The sequence below is a fragment of the Aquarana catesbeiana genome, linkage group LG13 (assembly GCF_042186555.1).
Source record: "Aquarana catesbeiana isolate 2022-GZ linkage group LG13, ASM4218655v1, whole genome shotgun sequence".
Taxonomy (NCBI): domain Eukaryota; kingdom Metazoa; phylum Chordata; class Amphibia; order Anura; family Ranidae; genus Aquarana; species Aquarana catesbeiana.
Window position 1 is genome coordinate 186,820,062 of NC_133336.1, and position 19,724 is coordinate 186,839,785.

A 19,724-nucleotide genomic window follows, 5' to 3' on the forward strand; every position below is an offset into this window, starting at 1 on the left:
TGAAGATGGGAGGGTGAGGAGGGGGGATGGGAAGGTGAGGAGGGGGGAGGTGAGGAGGGGGGATGGGAAGGTGAGGAGGATGGATGGGAAGGTGAGGAGGGGGGAGGTGAGGAGGGGGGGATGGGAAGGTGAGGAGGATGGGAAGGTGAGGAGGGGGGATGGGAAGGTGAGGACAATGGATGGGAAGGTGAGGATGGGGACACAAGAGTGAAATTTTTAATTTGAGGATTGAATTCCACTTTAGTTCACATGTACTGGTCCTTTAAATCCAAACTCCACCCCCATCTCGTATTGCCCTGGTCAATCCTCCCTCCGTGTACACAGAGCTCCTCCCCCGACGTGTCACGTGTCTCTTCTGTTTATATTTGCATAACTCCGGCGATCAGTGCGGTGACCTGTGATAGGGTGAAGGATAGAGAGGCGGGAGAGCCGCTATCCCCTCAGCCTATCGCATGCCGCCCACTTTCTCTCCGCCCTCCGAACAAAAGCGCGGATTTTTTTCTTCCCATAACTCCCGCTTATTGCAGGCCGCGCCCCCTGTTTTTCTGTGGGCGGGCGCTCCCTGACGTCAGTTCCGGGCGTAGCTAGCGAGGCTGTTCGGTTCCCGGGGCTTGACTTCCGGCCCGTCACTCCGGTAACCGGAGACAAGAAGGCGGGTACCGGGAAGACGGCGGAAGAAGAGAGCGGAGAGAGGCGGCCATCATCTGCCGGTACAGTGACTTGTCTCCTGTATATAGTGTAGTAGAGGCGCATGGACACACGTGGGTGGTCATACAGTGAGGAGAGGAGAGTCCTCAGTGTATGAGGTGAGGGGAGATCCAGACTCTGCCTTGTACTGCTCTCCCCTCCCCTGCACAGATCTCCCCTCCTCTGCACAGATCTCCTCTGCACAGATCTCCTCTGCACAGATCTCCTCTCCCCTCCTCTCCTCTGCACAGATCTCCTCTCCCCTCCTCTCCTCTGCACAGATCTCCTCTCCTCTGCACAGATCTCCTCTCCCCTCCTCTCCTCTGCACAGATCTCCTCTCCCCTCCTCTCCTCTGCACAGATCTCCTCTCCCCTCCTCTCCTCTGCACAGATCTCCTCTCCCCTCCTTTCCTCTGCACAGATCTCCTCTCCCCTCCTTTCCTCTGCACAGATCTCCTCTCCCCTCCTTTCCTCTGCACAGATCTCCTCTCCCCTCCTTTCCTCTGCACAGATCTCCTCTCCCCTCCTTTCCTCTGCACAGATCTCCTCTCCCCTCCTTTCCTCTGCACAGATCTCCTCTCCCCTCCTTTCCTCTGCACAGATCTCCTCTCCCCTCCTTTCCTCTGCACAGATCTCCTCTCCCCTCCTTTCCTCTGCACAGATCTCCTCTCCCCTCCTTTCCTCTGCACAGATCTCCTCTCCCCTCCTTTCCTCTGCACAGATCTCCTCTCCCCTCCTCTCCTCTGCACAGATCTCCTCTCCCCTCCTCTCCTCTGCACAGATCTCCTCTCCCCTCCTTTCCTCTGCACAGATCTCCTCTCCCCTCCTTTCCTCTGCACAGATCTCCTCTCCCCTCCTTTCCTCTGCACAGATCTCCTCTCCCCTCCTCTCCTCTGCACAGATCTCCTCTCCCCTCCTCTCCTCTGCACAGATCTCCTCTCCCCTCCTCTCCTCTGCACAGATCTCCTCTCCCCTCCTTTCCTCTGCACAGATCTCCTCTCCCCTCCTTTCCTCTGCACAGATCTCCTCTCCCCTCCTCTCCTCTGCACAGATCTCCTCTCCCCTCCTCTCCTCTGCACAGATCTCCTCTCCCCTCCTCTCCTCTGCACAGATCTCCTCTCCCCTCCTCTCCTCTGCACAGATCTCCTCTCCCCTCCTCTCCTCTGCACAGATCTCCTCTCCCCTCCTCTCCTCTGCACAGATCTCCTCTCCCCTCCTCTCCTCTGCACAGATCTCCTCTCCCCTCCTCTCCTCTGCACAGATCTCCTCTCCCCTCCTTTCCTCTGCACAGATCTCCTTTCCTCTGCCCTTCTCTGCACAGATCTCCTCTCCTTTTCTCTGCACAGATCTCCTCTCCTCGGCTCCTCTATCCTATAATGATTGTGGGGATCAGGGGAGCCCCCTGTGATGAGTGCAGGGATTAGCGGAATCTCCATGATGAGTGTGGAAATTTGAGTGCTGGGGCTCAGCAGACACCCTCATAAAGAATGAACCCTCCTTATGATGATGTATAGAAGCTGGATTTTTTTTTTTCTCCTACTGCATTCCCTCGGATTATAACATGACAGCACTGGATTGGCTGGTGGGTCTGCAAATATAGGATAAAGGGTTAAAAAAAAGTGGGGCGAGGGATAGGGTAGTAAAGGACCTTTTTACAGCTAGAAATGGAAAGAAAAAAAACTTTGGAGAGCCCCTCCCACCTTCCACTTCACACCGACAGGCTTCTCTGAGGCTGCAGGTTGTGGGCGGGGCCCCGGCTGTCGTCTCGTATAATGCAGAATTATTAGTCCTGCAGTTTTATGTGATGACATCATAGTGCACCGGCCAGGTGGAGCACCTCAGAGAAGAGCCTGCAGGGGACTGGTTGCACAGATGGAAGGAGCCTGCTGAAGCGAGGGAAATTTTTGCAGCTTATTCCACTATTCCTAGACATACAATGGTTGTAAACTCCTACTTATGACCAGTGAAGGGACTATCTGCAGGTGATGCACAGAGGTGAAACAAACCCTCCTGCATAAGTTGTACCCGTCTATCTTCTCTACATCTGTTCGAATTCCAGGTATTTGTAAAGCTTGTCTGTGCGGGCAGAGAGCTGAAATTACACTCCTGCAGAGCTCGGTGCGAGCTGATTGGAGGGTAGGGACACACCCCCTTCACACAAGAACAGAGCTGAGGCTGTCAATCGCAGGCTACGTGCTGGAGCTCCCTCCCCTGGCAACATGTTTTCTTGATTTGTTACATGTTTCTACACATTCCAGCTCAGTAAAATTAAAGAGGCGCTCCAGTCCCCCTTCAAAATATTAAGTCAGCAGCTACAAATACTGTAGCCGCTAACTTTTAATGTAAGGACACTTTCCTGTCTGGGGATTCAGCAATGTCGGCACCCCCAAGCTTATTCTTCAGTCTGCTTGGGGGGTGCAGTTCGGGCATCTTAACTAAGGGAAACGGGCAGTGACGCTTCACAGCTGGTTTCCCACTGCGCATGCACGAGCCGTGCTTTGTGATTATTACTTTACAGGATTTAATTGGTGCCAACAGTTTGCGCAGCGCTTTACAGCATGCAGTACAGGTACATTACAGTTCAATACAAGAGGAATCCAAGGGCCCTGATTGGTCGTGCAGTCTCCTAGAACCTGTGATGTGTCCCAGAAGTCCCAGAAGGCTGCGGGGAGGGTACCTATGAAAACCAGGTACTCGTCCCCCACACCCCCAAAAAAAAAAAATAAAAAAGTGGCAGAAGAGGGAAAATTAAAAAAATCAAAACTTACCGTTTTGGTTAAGTTCCGCTGTGTGAAAAAAAAAAAAAAAAAAAAAAAAAAAACACTTCCCTACGCTTTAAAGACACAAGGCATTCCATCCAGAACCAACATTTCCTGTTTGTGTTTTACTGTTCATGTAGTAAGAACCGGCCTTTACAGCATTTGTGTGCGCAGACAATTAGATTTTGTAGTCCTCAGTGCTGCCGAACTTCAGATCGTAGAGTGCCGCTTCCTGAACTTCCGGATCAGGGCATGTTCACTGTAGCGTCAGGAGGTTTCTTGCATGTCTCACGATTCCTCTCGCCCAGACTCCTCCTGCCCTTTGTTTTTGCTCATGTGTCAGGTGGATTCCTGCATTGGGGACTAAATGTTCCATGAATACTGGCACCCTACTAATACCTGCACAGGCATGGCCCGCTCTATTGGCATCAAGAGTCTTCTGCTTCCTCGCACCCATCCTATACTGTGCATGTACAGGATCTCACAAAAGTGAGTACACCCCTCACATTTTTGTAAATATTTTATTCTATCTTTTCATGTGACAACACTGAAGAAATGACACTTTGCTACAATGTAAAGTAGTGAGTGTACAGCTTGTATAACAGTGTAAATTTGCTGTCCCCTCAAAATAACTCAACACACAGCCATTAATGTCTAAACTGCTGGCAACAAAAGTGAGTACGATGAGCGCACGTATCGATGCAACCGCTCACAGTGAGTGTAGGGATCAGCAGAGCCCCCATGGTGAGCACATGGATCACTGCAAACTCCCATGATGAGTTGGGGTACTAGCGGGACTCCCATGATGAGTTGGGGTACTAGCGGGACTCCCATGATGAGTTGGGGTACTAGAGGGACTCCCATGATGAGTTGGGGTACTAGAGGGACTCCCATGATGAGTTGGGGTACTAGCGGGACTCCCATGAGTGCGGGGTACTAGCGGGACTCCCATGATGAGTTGGGGTACTAGAGGGACTCCCATGATGAGTTTGGGTACTAGAGGGACTCCCATGATGAGTTGGGGTACTAGAGGGACTCCCATGATGAGTTTGGGTACTAGCGGGACTCCCATGATGAGTTTGGGTACTAGAGGGACTCCCATGATGAGTTTGGGTACTAGAGGGACTCCCATGATGAGTTTGGGTACTAGAGGGACTCCCATGATGAGTTTGGGTACTAGAGGGACTCCCATGATGAGTTTGGGTACTAGAGGGACTCCCATGATGAGTTTGGGTACTAGAGGGACTCCCATGATGAGTTGGGGTACTAGAGGGACTCCCATGATGAGTTTGGGTACTAGCGGGACTCCCATGATGAGTTTGGGTACTAGCGGGACTCCCATGATGAGTTTGGGTACTAGCGGGACTCCCATGATGAGTTTGGGTACTAGCGGGACTCCCATGATGAGTTTGGGTACTAGCGGGACTCCCATGATGAGTTTGGGTACTAGCGGGACTCCCATGATGAGTTTGGGTACTAGAGGGACTCCCATGATGAGTTTGGGTACTAGAGGGACTCCCATGATGAGTTTGGGTACTAGAGGGACTCCCATGATGAGTTTGGGTACTAGAGGGACTCCCATGATGAGTTTGGGTACTAGAGGGACTCCCATGATGAGTTTGGGTACTAGAGGGACTCCCATGATGAGTTTGGGTACTAGAGGGACTCCCATGATGAGTTTGGGTACTAGAGGGACTCCCATGATGAGTTTGGGTACTAGAGGGACTCCCATGATGAGTTTGGGTACTAGAGGGACTCCCATGATGAGTTTGGGTACTAGAGGGACTCCCATGATGAGTTTGGGTACTAGAGGGACTCCCATGATGAGTTTGGGTACTAGAGGGACTCCCATGATGAGTTTGGGTACTAGAGGGACTCCCATGATGAGTTTGGGTACTAGAGGGACTCCCATGATGAGTTTGGGTACTAGAGGGACTCCCATGATGAGTTTGGGTACTAGAGGGACTCCCATGATGAGTTTGGGTACTAGAGGGACTCCCATGATGAGTTTGGGTACTAGAGGGACTCCCATGATGAGTTTGGGTACTAGAGGGACTCCCATGATGAGTTTGGGTACTAGAGGGACTCCCATGATGAGTTTGGGTACTAGAGGGACTCCCATGATGAGTTTGGGTACTAGAGGGACTCCCATGATGAGTTTGGGTACTAGAGGGACTCCCATGATGAGTTTGGGTACTAGAGGGACTCCCATGATGAGTTTGGGTACTAGAGGGACTCCCATGATGAGTTTGGGTACTAGAGGGACTCCCATGATGAGTTTGGGTACTAGAGGGACTCCCATGATGAGTTTGGGTACTAGAGGGACTCCCATGATGAGTTTGGGTACTAGAGGGACTCCCATGATGAGTTTGGGTACTAGAGGGACTCCCATGATGAGTTTGGGTACTAGAGGGACTCCCATGATGAGTTGGGGTACTAGAGGGACTCCCATGATGAGTTGGGGTACTAGAGGGACTCCCATGATGAGTTGGGGTACTAGAGGGACTCCCATGATGAGTTGGGGTACTAGAGGGACTCCCATGATGAGTTTGGGTACTAGAGGGACTCCCATGATGAGTGCGGGGGTTAGGGGAACTCCCACGATGAGTGCGGGGGTTAGGGGGACTCCCACGATGAGTGCGGGGATTAGGGGGACTCCCACGATGAGTGCGGGGATTAGGGGGACTCCCACGATGAGTGCGGGGATTAGGGGAACTCCCACGATGAGTGCGGGGATTAGGGGAACTCCCACGATGAGTGCGGGGATTAGGGGAACTCCCACGATGAGTGCGGGGATTAGGGGAACTCCCACGATGAGTGCGGGGATTAGGGGAACTCCCACGATGAGTGCGGGGATTAGGGGAACTCCCACGATGAGTGCGGGGATTAGGGGAACTCCCACGATGAGTGCGGGGATTAGGGGAACTCCCACGATGAGTGCAAGAATAACCTGAGACCCTGAGGTGAGCACAGCAATCACCGGAAACCCCCGAGAACCCGGCTGTGGATTTATAGTACATGTGTCTGCCCCCCCCCCCCAATGCATGTAGATTCCCTGGTAAGGATCCAAAGTGGTTTTCTTACCTGTACAGATTATTATTATTCGTATTATTATTATTATAATACACAATTTATATAGCGCCAACAGTTTATGCAGCTCTTTACAATGTAGAGGGGGGACAGCACAATTACAGTACAGTTCAATACAGAAGGGACAGGAGGGCCTTGCTTGTAGAGCTTACATTCTAAAGGGAGGGGGTGATGGTACAAAAGGTAATAGATGCGGGGAATGATTTGATGATGTCCGATCCCTCTGGAATAGATGTGTAGGGATCTGATGGCACCTTGTGGGCCACAAACGTCTTGCCGATCTGTCGGTCTGAGGACATGTACAGGAAAATCTATTTTGGATCCAAACTTTATTTTTTAATAAAATAGTGAACAGTTAAAAACAAGCTTTGCCCTGTTGCATTCCTCCCCCCTCCACAGTGTATAGATTTTTTTTTCTTTTTCTCCTGCTCCATGCCCCTCCCCTCCCAGCCCCGCCCTGCATTCCCTCGGATTATAACCTGACGGCACTGGGTTTGCTGGGTGGGTGTGAAAATATAGGATAAAGGGTTAAAAAAAAGGGGGCCGAGGGATAGGGTAGTAAAGGACCTTTTTACAGCTGGAAATGAAAAAAAAACACTTTGCAGAGCCCCTCCCACCTTCCACTTCACACCGACAGGCTTCTCTGAGGTTGTGGGCGGGGCCCCGGCTGTCGTCTCGTATAATGCAGAATTATTGGTCCTGCATTTTATGTGATGACATCATAGTGCACCGGCCAGGTGGAGCACCTCAGAGAAGAGCCTGCAGGGGACTGGTTGCACAGATGGAAGGAGCCTGCTGAAGCGAGGGAAATTTTTGCAGCTTATTCCACTATCCCACTATCCCTAGATGGTTGTAAACTCCTACTTATGACCAGTGAAGGGAGTATCTGCAGGTGATGCACAGAGGTGAAACAAACCCTCCTGCATAAGTTGTACCCGTCTATCTTCTCTACACCCTTTCAAATTCCAGACATTTGTAAAGCTTATCTGTGTGGTCAGAAAAAAGGGGGCAGAGAGCTGAAATTACACTCCTGCAGAGCTCGGTGAGAGCTGATTGGAGGGTAGGGACACACCCCCTTCACACAGGAACAGAGCTGAGGCTGTCAATCGCAGGCTACGTGCTGGAGCTCCCTCCCCTGTCACCATGTTTTCTTTTGGTGTCAGGAAAACTTGTCAGAAGTGACTCTGAAAGCAGAACAAAGCAGTTCTGTGGTGAGGTGATGCAGCCACTGTGTGCGATTGTATTATAGTGTAGTATAGGGGTAGGCAACCTGGGGCCCTCCAGCTGTTGTGGAACTACATTTCCCATGAGGCATTGCAAGGTTGGCAGTTACAATTACTCCCAGAGGCATGATGGGACTTGTAGTTCTGCAGCAGCTGGAGGGCCCCAGGTTGCCTACCCCTGGTGTAGTAGTATAGCATCAGCTACATACAGTTATCAGCGCGGTGTTCTGGTAGTGAAGCCTTGCAGCTGGTTTCCCACTGCGTATGCGCGAACCTTACTTTGTTATAATTATTATGTTGCAGGATTTAATTGGTGCCTTACAACATGAGGGCAGACAGTACAGATACATTACAGTTCAATACAAGAGGAATCCGAGGGCCCTGATTGGTCGTGCAGTCTCCTAGAACCTGTGATGTGTCCCAGAAGGCTGTGGGGAAGGGGGGGGGGGGGGGAGAACTCAAGCTTCGATTGCCGTGGTGGTGGATACCTATGAAATCCAGGTACTTGTTCTCCCCCACCCAAAAAAAAAAAACGTGGCAGAGTAGGGGGGAGAATGCAAAAAATCAGAACTTCCCTTTTTGGGTGAAGTTCCGCTGTGAGAAAAAAAAAAAAAAAAAAAAACACTTCCCTACGCTTTAACCGCTTCAGCCCCGGAAGAATTTACCCCCTTCCTGACCAGAGCACTTTTTTGCGATTCAGCACTGCGTCGCTTTAACTGACAATTACGCGGTGGTGTGACGTGGCTCCCAAACAAAATTGACATCCTTTTTTTTCCCACAAATGGAGCTTTCTTTTGGTGGTATTGGATCACAACTACAATTTTTTATTTTTTGCGCTATAAAGAATTAATTTTTGCTATAATATCCCAAAAAACATATTTAAAAAAATGTTTTTTTCTCGGTTTAGGCCGATATGTATTCTTCTACATATTTTTGGTAAAAAAAAATCGCAATAAGCGTTTATTGATTAGTTTGCGCAAAAGTTATAGCGTTTACAAAATAGGGAATTGTTTTATGGCATTTTTATTGATGATCTTTTTTTTTCCTAGTAATGGTGGCGATCAGCGATTTATTTATTTATTTATTTTTATTTTTTTTTTATCGTGACTGCGACATTATGGCGGACAGATTGGACAATTTTGACACATTTTTGGGACCATTGCCATTAATACAATGATCAGTGCTAAAAAAAATTGCATTGATTACTGTAAAAATGACACTGGCAGTGAAGGGGTTAACCACTAGGTGGCGCTGTAGGGGTTAAGTGTGTCCCAGGGGGTGATTCTAACTTGGGGGGCGGGGGGGAGGGGCTACGTGTGACACGACACTGATCACAGGGAGCAGAGATCAGTGTCACTAGGCAGAACTGGGAGATGCTTGTTTACAATAGCATCTAACCGTGAGACGATTGCGGGTGTCCCCGCGGACATCGGGTCCACGGGACCTGCGATCGCGGTCACGGAGCTCCCGGCGGCGCTCCCGCGAGCCGCTTCTTAAAGGGCAACGTACAGGTACGTTAATCTGCCTGTACGTGCCCTTCTGCTGCAGTATATCTGCGTGCGGTGGTCGGGAAGCGGTTAAAGACACAAGGCATTCCATCCAGAACCAACATTTCCTGTTTGTGTCTTACTGTTCATGTAGTAAGAACCGGCCTTTACAGCATTTGTGTGCGCAGACAATTACATTTTATAGTCGTCAGTGCTGCCAACTTCAGATCGTGGAGTGTCGCTCGTGTTCACTGTAGCGTCAGGAGGTTTCTTGCTCCAGGACTGCATGTCTTATGATTCCTCCTGCCCTTTGTCTTTGCTCATGTGTCAGGTGGATTCCTGCATTGGGACTAAATGTTCCATGAATACTGGCACCCTACTAATACTGCGCAGGCATGCCCGCTCTATTGGCATCAAAAGAGTCTTCTGCTTCCTCGCACCCATCCTATACTGTGCATGTACAGGATCTCACAAAAGTGAGTACACCCCTCACATTTTTGGAAATATTTTATTCTATCTTTTCATGTGACAACACTGAAGAAATGACACTTTGCTACAATGTAAAGTAGTGAGTGTACAGCTTGTATAACAGTGTAAATAACCCAACACACAGCCATTAATGTCTAAACTGCTGGCAACAAAAGTGAGTACACCCCTAAGTGAAAATGTCCAAATTGGGCCCAAAGTGTCAATATTTTGTGTGGCCACCATTATTTTCCTGCACTGCCTTAACCCTCTTGGGCATGGAGTTCACCAGAGCTTCACAGGTTGCCACTGGAGTCCTCTTCCACTCATCCATGAAGACATCACGGAGCTGGTGGATGTTAGAGACTTTGTGCTCCTCCAATGTCCATTTGAGGATGCCCCACAGATGCTCAATAGGGTTTAGATCTGGAGACATGCTTGGTCAGTCCATCACCTTTACCCTCAGCTTCTTTAGCAAGGCAGTGGTCATCTTTGAGGTGTGTTTGGGGTTGTTATCGTGTTGGAATACTGCCCTGCAGCCCAGTCTCCGCAGGGAGGGGATCATGCTCTGCTTCAGTATGTCACAGTACATGTTGGCATTCATGGTTCCCTCAATGAACTGTAGCTCCCCAGTGCCGGCAGCACTCATGCAGCCCCAGACCATGACACTCCCACCACCATGCTTGACTGTAGGCAAGACACACTTGTCTTCGTACTCCTCACCTGGTTGCCGCCACACACACTTGACACCATCTGAACCAAATAAGTTTATCTTGGTCTCATCAGACCACAGGACATGGTTCCAGTAATCCATGTCCTTAGTCTGCTTGTCTTCAGCAAACTGTTTGCGGGCTTTCATGTGCATCATCTTTAGAAGAGGCTTCCTTCTGGCATGACAGCCATGCAGACCAATTTGATGCAGTGTGTGGTGTATGGTCTGAGCACTGACAGGCTGACCCCCACCCCTTCAACTCTGCAGCAATGCTGGCAGCACTCATACGTCTATTTCTCAAAGACAACCTCTGGATATGACGCTGAGCACGTGCACTAAACTTCTTTGGTCAACCATGGTGAGGCCTGTTCTGATGGGAACCTGCCCTGTTAAACAGCTGTATGGTCTTGGCCACCGTGCTGCAGCTCAGTTTCAGGGTCTTGGCAATCTTATAGCCTAGGCCATCTTTATGTAGAGCAACAATTCTTTTTTTCAGATCCTCAGAGTGCTTTGCCATGAGGTGCCATGTTGAACTACCAGTGACCAGTATGAGAGAATGAGAACGATAACACCAATTTTAACACACCTGCTCCCCATTCACACCTGAGACCTTGTAACACTAATGAGTCACATGACACCGGGGAGGGAAAATGGCTAATTGGGCCCAATTTGGACATTTTCACTTAGGGGTGTACTCACTTTTGTTGCCAGTGGTTTAGACATTAATGGCTGTATGTTGAGTTATTTTGAGGGGACAGCAAATTTACACTGTTATACAAGCTGTACACTCACTACTTTACATTGTAGCAAAGTGTCATTTCTTCAGTGTTGTCACATGAAAAGATAGAATAAAATATTTATAAAAATGTGAGGGGTGTACTCACTTTTGGGAGATGCTGTATTCTCTGTGCTAATGTGTAAATACATACAATTGTGAGAAACAAAATTAGTGTGAACATGAATCATAAATCATTAATACAATCCCTTCTACTCTCTATAAACAATAACTAATCAGATGCATATTATGTAAAATACAAGCAAAGTGCAAAACAAGCATAAAAAGAATGTGCACAATTCAAAGCAGCATTGTTCAAGTGCTTGTTTGACAGTCCATAAACTCCAAAAAATATGAAAAAAGTTGAAAAAAATATATATAAAAAAAAAATAGTATCGATAAGAATTGTCATATAGAGTCCCAAATCCTCTTCAAAGAAGATCACCAAAGTGTGAATCCTTCACCACTCTCTCTGACGTGCCAGATAGCCATGCTTGTTAAATTATAAACCAGCAAACAAGCCAAATTTCTCCCAACGATCACCCAATGTACTTTTCTCTCCATATAAGCGTCGATCAGAATCCCTTCTCACAGGTCATAGCGCCCAGCGTGGGAAATAAAAAACGAGGCTCCCATAGTGTAAAACCATAGCAGGCTTGATTTAAGATATGAAAACCTGTCCACTCACATGTTAAAAGTGCCTACAGGGCACTTGGGAAGACACGCTTAGCTGTGTTGGTCGGTCAAACCATGCACCGCGGGCACAACCCGGCAAACGCGGGGCAGGAACTCTGACGTCGCCTCGTTTACTAAGCTCTGGATCGAATTTCTTACAAAGTGCACAGTCTATTTGTTGTGAATAAATTCACCTCTGAGTCCTAGAACTTCTTTGCATTTATAATAAACTCCTCCTCCTGTGACATCATACTGTATGGTACTTAAATTGATACTAAAGGATGGTTACAAAATTCACTGACAGAAACTAAGTAAAAAAAATTTTTTTTTAGTAAAAAATTAAAAAATCCAGCAGTGATTAAATACCACAAAAAAGCTCTATTTGTGTGAAGAAAATGATAAAAAAATTTGTTTGGGTACAGTGTAGCATGACCGCGCAATTGTCATTCAAAGTGCGACAGTGCTGAAAAATGGCCTGGGCAGGAAGGGGGTGTAAGTACCCGGTAGGCAAGTGGTTAATGTGACCTATAAACTACAACTCAGTTGAACAACAAACTGAAATCTTTTAGGTGGAGGGAAGTAAACATATGCAACCATATTATTTTAGTTTTATAAGTGTGCACACCCTTCAATGAATACTTTTGTTGAAGCACCTTTTGATTTATTACAGCACTCAGTCTTTTTAGGTATGAGTCTATCAGCATGGCACATCTTGACTTGGCAATATTTGCCCACTGTTTGCAAAAACACTCCAAACCTGCCAGATATTGCAAGGGCATCTCCTGTGTACAGCCCTCCTCAGTTCACCCCACAGATTTTCAATCGGATTCAGGTCTGGGCTCTGGCTGGGCCATTCCAAAACTTTAATCTTCTTCTGGTGAAGCCATTCCTTTGTTGATTTTGGATGTATGATTTGGGTCGTTGTGCTGAAAGATAAAGTTCCTCCTTCATGTTCAACTTTCTAGCAGAAGCCTGAAGGTTTTGTGCCAATATTGACTGGTATTTGGAACTGTTCATAATTCCCTCTACCTTGAATAAGGTCAGCTGAAGAAAAAAAACGCTCTAAAGTATGATGCCACCATGTTTTACGGTGGGTATGATGATGTTTTGGTGATGTGGTGTTTTTGCTGCCACCACCATGCTTCACAGTGGGTATGGTGTTCTTTTGTGGATGGGGATGTGCAGTGTTGTTTTTGCGCAAAACATATCTTTTGGAATTATGGCCAAAAAGTTCAACCTTGGTTTCATCAGACCAGAACACATTTTCTCACATGCTTTTGGGAGACTTCAGATTTGTTTTTGCAAAATTTAGCCGGACTTGGATGTTTTTCTTCGTAAGAAAAGGCTTCCTTCTTACCACTCTACCCCATAGCCCAGACATAGGAAGAATATGGGAGATTGTTGTCACATGTACCACACAGCCAGTACTTACCAGATATTCCTGCAGCTCCTTTAATGTTGCTGTAGGCCTCTTGGCAGCCTCCCTGACCAGTTCTCTTCTCCTCTTTGCATCAGTTTTGGAGGGATGTCCAGTTCTTGGTAATGTCACCGTTGTGCCATATTTTCTCCACTTGATGATGACTCTTCACTGTGTTCCATGGTATATCTAATGCCTTGGAAATTCTTTTATACCCTTCTGACTGATACCTTTTTAACAATGAGATCCCTCTGATGCTTTGGAAGCTCTCTGAGGACCATGGCTTTTGCTGTAGGATGTGACTAAAAAAATGTCAGGAAAGACCTACTTGAACAGCTGAACTTTATTTGGGGTTAACCAGAGAAACTTTAAATAATGGCAGGTGTGTACTGACTCCTATTTAACATGAGTTTGAATGTAAGGCCCCTTTCACACGATCGGACCGTTCAGGTCCGCCTGTCAGTTTTGACAGCGGATCTGAACGGGCGCTCCATGTTAGCCTATGGAGCGACGGATGCCAGCGGAGACATGTCCGCTGACATCCGACCCTGTCCGATCCGCTAAAAGCAGACAGATGGCCCTACGTCCAGATCCGTCGCTGGTGGATCGGATCGGGTGAGATCTGACGAAAATGGACATGCTCTCCGTTTTCATCCGATCCCTGGTTGGCAAGGCAGCAGCGGCACCTGACAAGCCCCTCCCCGCTCAGTGAGCAGAGCGGGACCTGTCATCCGCCAGCTCAGCGGAGATCAACAGAGAGATCTCCCGCTGAGCCGACGGACCGAGGCGGACTCCGTGGAAACAGAGTCCACCTTGTGTGAATGAGGCCTAATAGCTTAGTTCTAAACACGCATACATCCCCAGTTATAAGAGGGTGTGCACACTTATGCAACCACATTATTTTATTTTTTTTTATTTTTACTCCTCCCCTGCTAAAAGATTTCAATTTGTTTGTACAGTTTTTATATGTCGCATTAAAGGTGGAAAAAGGAAAAAGTTCTGAAATTACCGAATTTATCGGCATATAACACGCGTGTTAAATGCCGATTCCTGCTACCTCTGAGGGAAGAGGAGGATCAAGCGCCGCTGGATTACACAGATCCGCGATCTCCAGTGTACCCGGCGCTCAGTCACACACAGCCACGCCTCCTGGCCCCGCATTGGGCCACTATTCTGTCTATCGTATGAGCATTGCCAGGAGGCGGGACTGTGAGTGACTGAGCACCGAGTACACAGGATATCGCAGCTCTGTGTAATCAAGTACTGGCGAGGCTGCATTGATGGGCAATTTTGCGGCTGCCAATGGGCACTGAGCAGGCTGCATTGTTGGACAATTTAGAGATTGCAGATGGGCACTGAGAAGGGTGCATTGATGGGCACTGGTGAGGCTGCATTGATGGGCTGTGACCCTTATTTTGCTTCAAAGTTCTTTATTTGAAATGTTAGGTTTTTTTTTCCCCCTGAAACTTCCATCTTAAAATGAAGGTGCGTGTTATGCGCCTGTGCATGTTATACGCCGAAAAATACGTTATTTATCTTTTGTCTCATTTTTTTACATCACAGAAACCTGACATTTTAATAGGGGTGTGTAGACCACCATATTTCTAGGTAAATCTATTTCTGAGGGTGCTATTGACATGAAATTTTCCCCACATGTCGGTAACATCCCAGGCAATCCATACGTACAAAGAAACCAAACAAATAAGTTCAGAAATTAAGTTATGTGTAATAAAATGGAATGACACAGGGGAAAAATATTAAAATGATGAAGAAAGGGAGGTGCAAAAAGGCATTGAAAGCCAAGACACCAGCTGAAATCTATGAGTAATAAGAACGCAAATGAATATCGGCTGTTTCGGTCTGAACTGATGGCCTATAAAAAGGTGTCTTATTACCAAGGTATCACACAAGAAAAATATCATGATGGTTACAGGAGGATTTCTAAACTTCTGAATGTTCCAGTGAGCACTGTTGGGGCCATAATCTGGAAGTGGAAAGAACATTTCACCATAAACCGCCCATGACCAGGTGCTCCTCACAATGTTTCTGACAGAGGAGTGAAAGGAATCATCAGAAGAGTTGTCCAAGGACCACTTGTGGAGAGCTTCAGAAAGGCCTGGAATTAGCAGGTACAATTGTTTCAAAGAAAACAATAAGTAATGCACTCAACCGCCATGGCCTGTATGCACGATCACCACGCAAGACTCCATTGCTGAAGAAAAAGCATGTAGAAGCTAATTTTGAAGTTTGCTGTACATTTAGACAAGCCTGTGAAATACTGGGAGAATATAGTCTGGTCAGATGAGACCAACACTGAACTCTTTGGATGCCATAATACACACCATGTTTGGAGGTCAAATGGCACATCACCCCAAAAACACCGCCCATACCAACAGTGAGGTTTGGAGGTGGGAACATCATGGCATGGGGCTGTTATTCAGCATACAGTACTGGCAAATGTCATATGATTGAAGGAAGAATGAATGGAATAAATGTACCAAGACATTCTTGATAAAAAATCTGCTGCCATCTACCAGGATGATGAAGATGAAACGATGGTGGACGTTTCAGCCAGACAATGATCCCAAACACAAAGCCAAGGAAACTCTCAATTGGTTTTAACCGGTTGCCGACCAGCCGCTGCAATTATACTGCGGCAGGTTGGCTCGGCTGCGTAAATCATTATAGGTGTGCGTCAGGCTCGTACACAGCGATATGTGGGCGCGCTCCGATTGGCCTGCGGGGGGGAGCCAATCAGCGGGTCCGGCGCACTCTTATGTCCGCGGCCACTCACAATCGTTCCCTGCAGAGACAGAACTGGAATCATCCAAAGTAAACAAGGCAGATCTCCGTTCTGTCAGGGGATCACACAGAAATCTTTTCTATATCTGCTATGGAGGAAGACGGATCTGTGTGTTGTCCCAGGCAGCCCATCCCCCATACAGTTAGTAAACACACCCAGGGAACACCTTTAACCTCTTGATCGCCCCTAGTGTTAACCCCTTCCCTGCCTCCAGTACAATAACGGTGCATATTTTTAGCACTGATCACTGTAATAATGTCACTGGTTCCCAAAAAAATGTCAAAGATGTCAGGTGTCCGATCTGTCCGCCACAATGTCAGTCTCGCAAAAAATCGCAGATCACCGCCTTTTCTAGTAAAAACAAAAATAATAATATAAAAATGCCATGAATCTTTCCCCTATTTTATAGACTCTATAACTTTTGCGCAAACCAATCAATATACGCTTATTGGGTTTTTTTTTTATTTTTGGTGAAAAAAAAAAAAAAAATGTTGCAGAATATAAAATGGCCTAAATTGATAAAGAAATTTTGTTTTGTTGTTTGTTTTTTTTTTTTTTTTTTTTTTATTGGGAGTGTTTTTATAGCAGAAAATTAAAAAAAAAATGTTTTTTTTTTCTAAATTGTCGCTTTTTTTTTTTTTTTTTGTTTAGTGCAAAAAATTAAAACCGCAGAGGTGATCAAATGCAACCAAAAGAAAGCTCTATTTTGTGGGAAAAAAGCGAACATCAATTTTTTTTTTTTTGGGTACAGCGTCGCACGTCCGCGCAATTGTCAGCTAAAGTAACGCAGTTCCGCATTGCAAAAAATGGCCTGATCATTATGAGGAACTGCAGTCTGCTCACATAATTCATAATAAAAACATTTTTGCCATTCTGAAGCTTCCCTCCAACCACTTTGCATATTATCTTATATATACTGTGATTCTGTCACTTGCCAAATATGCTGCAGAAATCTCCCTCTACTGAGTCTGGCTGCAGCCATTTTAACTGTGGGCAGCTGAAGCTACTGCCTCTTCACTTCCTGGATTTACACAGAGGCACACCTCCAGCTCTGCAGCTCTCATTGACCCTCTTAAGACTCATCCCCCCCCTCCCTTCCTGGCAAACTCTCACAAGAGTCGCATGATGTCATACCCCTAGGCATTTTACCAGACAAGAAAAAGGAAGTGGGCTGTATAAGATATTTACTGGCAGAAAAAAAATGTTTTACTATCCAAAGTTAAAACAACAAGGGCAGAAGATTTAATAGATGGAAAGATGGAAGTGCCACTTTAAGGGGGCAAACCCTTCCGGGGCTGAAGTGGGTAAAGAAAGAAAATGAATACTTTTTCCCTGTGTCATTCCATTTTTTTACACAACTTCATTTCTGCATTTATTTGTTTTGGTTTCTTTGTATGTATGGATTGGATGGGTTGTTGCTAGACATGTGCACTGCCGAAAAATTAGTTTTAGTTTCATTCATTTTTTTTAAATTATTATTATTATTTATTCATTATTATCGCAATTTGTAAATTCTAAAATCGGAAAATTCTAAATAATAACTAAAAATAGCTATTTAAATTATAGGTATTGCAATTTCCTTTCAAATTTTGTCTGTTTTGTCTAACAAATACGACTTTATCCGAAGTTACGAATTATCCGAAATAACGAGTGCCGCATCTGAACAAATGGAATGGATCGAATTAATTAATAATACGTTTTTTTAATTGTTTATTATTCGTTGCGTTCCATTCGTTTAGATGCGGCATTCATTATTTCGGATAATTCGTAACTTGGGATAAATTTGTATTCGATCACTAACAGACAAATTTGAAAGGAAATTGAAAGGGAATTGCAATACCTATAATTTAATAGTTATTTCAGATTTCGTAATTTTTAAATTAAAAAAAAAAAAAAAAAAATTTAAAGTACGAATATTCCCAAAAATTTGTTAAACAGGTTTTCGTTAATTCGTTAAACTAATTCGGAACTAAACGAATCGCACACGTCTAATTGCTACCGAGATGTAGTGAAAATTTTATGTCCATTGCACCTTTTAGAAATATATTTACCTAGAAAAATGGTGACATGTTCAATACTTATTTTACCCGCTGTATAATTTAATTTATAACTTTTTGGGATATTTGTTCAGTAAGTGCAAAAATAAGTCGGCGGATAACTTCCTGTCCTCTGTCTACAGATTACAACCTCCTGGCCATGTTTGAAGGGGGTAGGGGGGAGATGTTCTGTAGTCCTGTCCTGAGGTGATAACACTCCTCCATAGGTACAGTACAGTGATTGTTGTTCCTTTGACAGGAAGTGCATTACTGGCAGGATCAGCAGGTTAAAAAAAAACAAAGCTAATGCAGCCACTAAATGTAAGGGCTGGGAAACTGCATTAGGTGAAAGCGGAGCCTTCAACCCTAACAAATTAATTGTTTGTATCTGGCTCCAACCCCCTCCCGCTCCCACCATTTGAATATTTATTTTATTTATTTTTTGCTTTTTTTTTTTTTTTTTTTTTTGTGCTGTCCTTTTCACCTAGGGAAGAATTACATTGCACCCAATCCAGTTGTGCGCTGAGGGGCTCTACCCGGCCTTCATTTCAAAGCAGAGACCTTTGGCGCATGTGTGGATTTGCCCTCGGACATGATGCAATTTTGAAGTACACACTTTGCTCTTGATCTGTGCATGCGCAGATCGAGCATAATTTCCCGTACCTTCCTAATCGCGCTGCGTTCACACAGCCAAACGCTAAGATCTGCCAGGTCCCTTTGCTGACAGCGCGTGAGAAGAGCTAATAAGCGGCTTTCCTCAAAGGAGATTGCACTGATAATCGGGCAATAATTCAGTGCAGCCGCCACCAGTGATGCCTGTCAGTGCCGCCTTTTAGTGCCCACTCGGGAGAAGCACGGGGGGGGGCGCGGACTTCCCCTCCCGCTGCCTGTAAGAGCAATCAAGCGGCTGAACAGCCGCTATGATTGTTCTTACGGTGAAAGGAATCGCTGGTGGAAAAAAATGATACCACTGAAAGACCAGGATGTCATATGATGGCCAGCGGTCCGCAAGTGGTTAAATACCACCAAAAGAAAGCTCTATCTGTTTCCAAATAAAAAAAAAAAAAAAAAAAAATTTAATAATTTGGGTATAGCATTGCATGATCGCGCAATTGTCATTCAAAGTGTGACGACGCTGAATATTGGCCTGGGCAGGGAGGGAGTAAAAGTGCCTGTATGTAATAAAGTGGTTAAATTCTGGGGTTCAGATACATTTTTAAAGGTGGTAGTTCTGTGCTGATGGTTTATAATCCCTTAACCACTTACTTACCGGGCACTTAAACCCCCTTCCTGCCAGGCCAATTTTCAGCTTTCAGCGCAGTCACACTTTGAATGACAATTGTGCGGTCATGCTACAGTTTACCCAAATTAATTTTTTTTTTTTTTTTTTTTTCACACATATAGACCTTTCTTTTGGTTGTATTTAATTGTTGCTGGGTTTTTTATTATTTGCTAAATAAAACAAAAAAGGCCTGAGAATTTTGAAAAAAAAAAAAAAACTTGTTTTTTTTTTTTACTTAATTTTTCTCATTCACTGGTGGTTGGCGCTGATGGGCACTGGTGGTTGGCGCTGATGGGCACTGGTGGTTGGCGCT

At 45.9% G+C, this 19,724-nt stretch overlaps 1 protein-coding gene across 2 annotated transcripts in view; it reads left to right on the forward strand.

Annotated features, from left to right (window-relative positions):
• The first annotated feature begins 476 nt into the window (after positions 1 to 476).
• The window catches only part of SETDB1 (SET domain bifurcated histone lysine methyltransferase 1), a 100,027-nt gene continuing 80,779 nt past the window's right edge, over positions 477 to 19,724 (forward strand). The window contains exon 1 of one of the 2 annotated variants that reach the window (XM_073610275.1): positions 477 to 710. The gene's annotated coding sequence lies outside the window, so the exon portion shown is untranslated. The remainder of the gene's footprint in view (positions 711 to 19,724) is intronic. The other variant, XM_073610276.1, reaches the window with a different exon arrangement.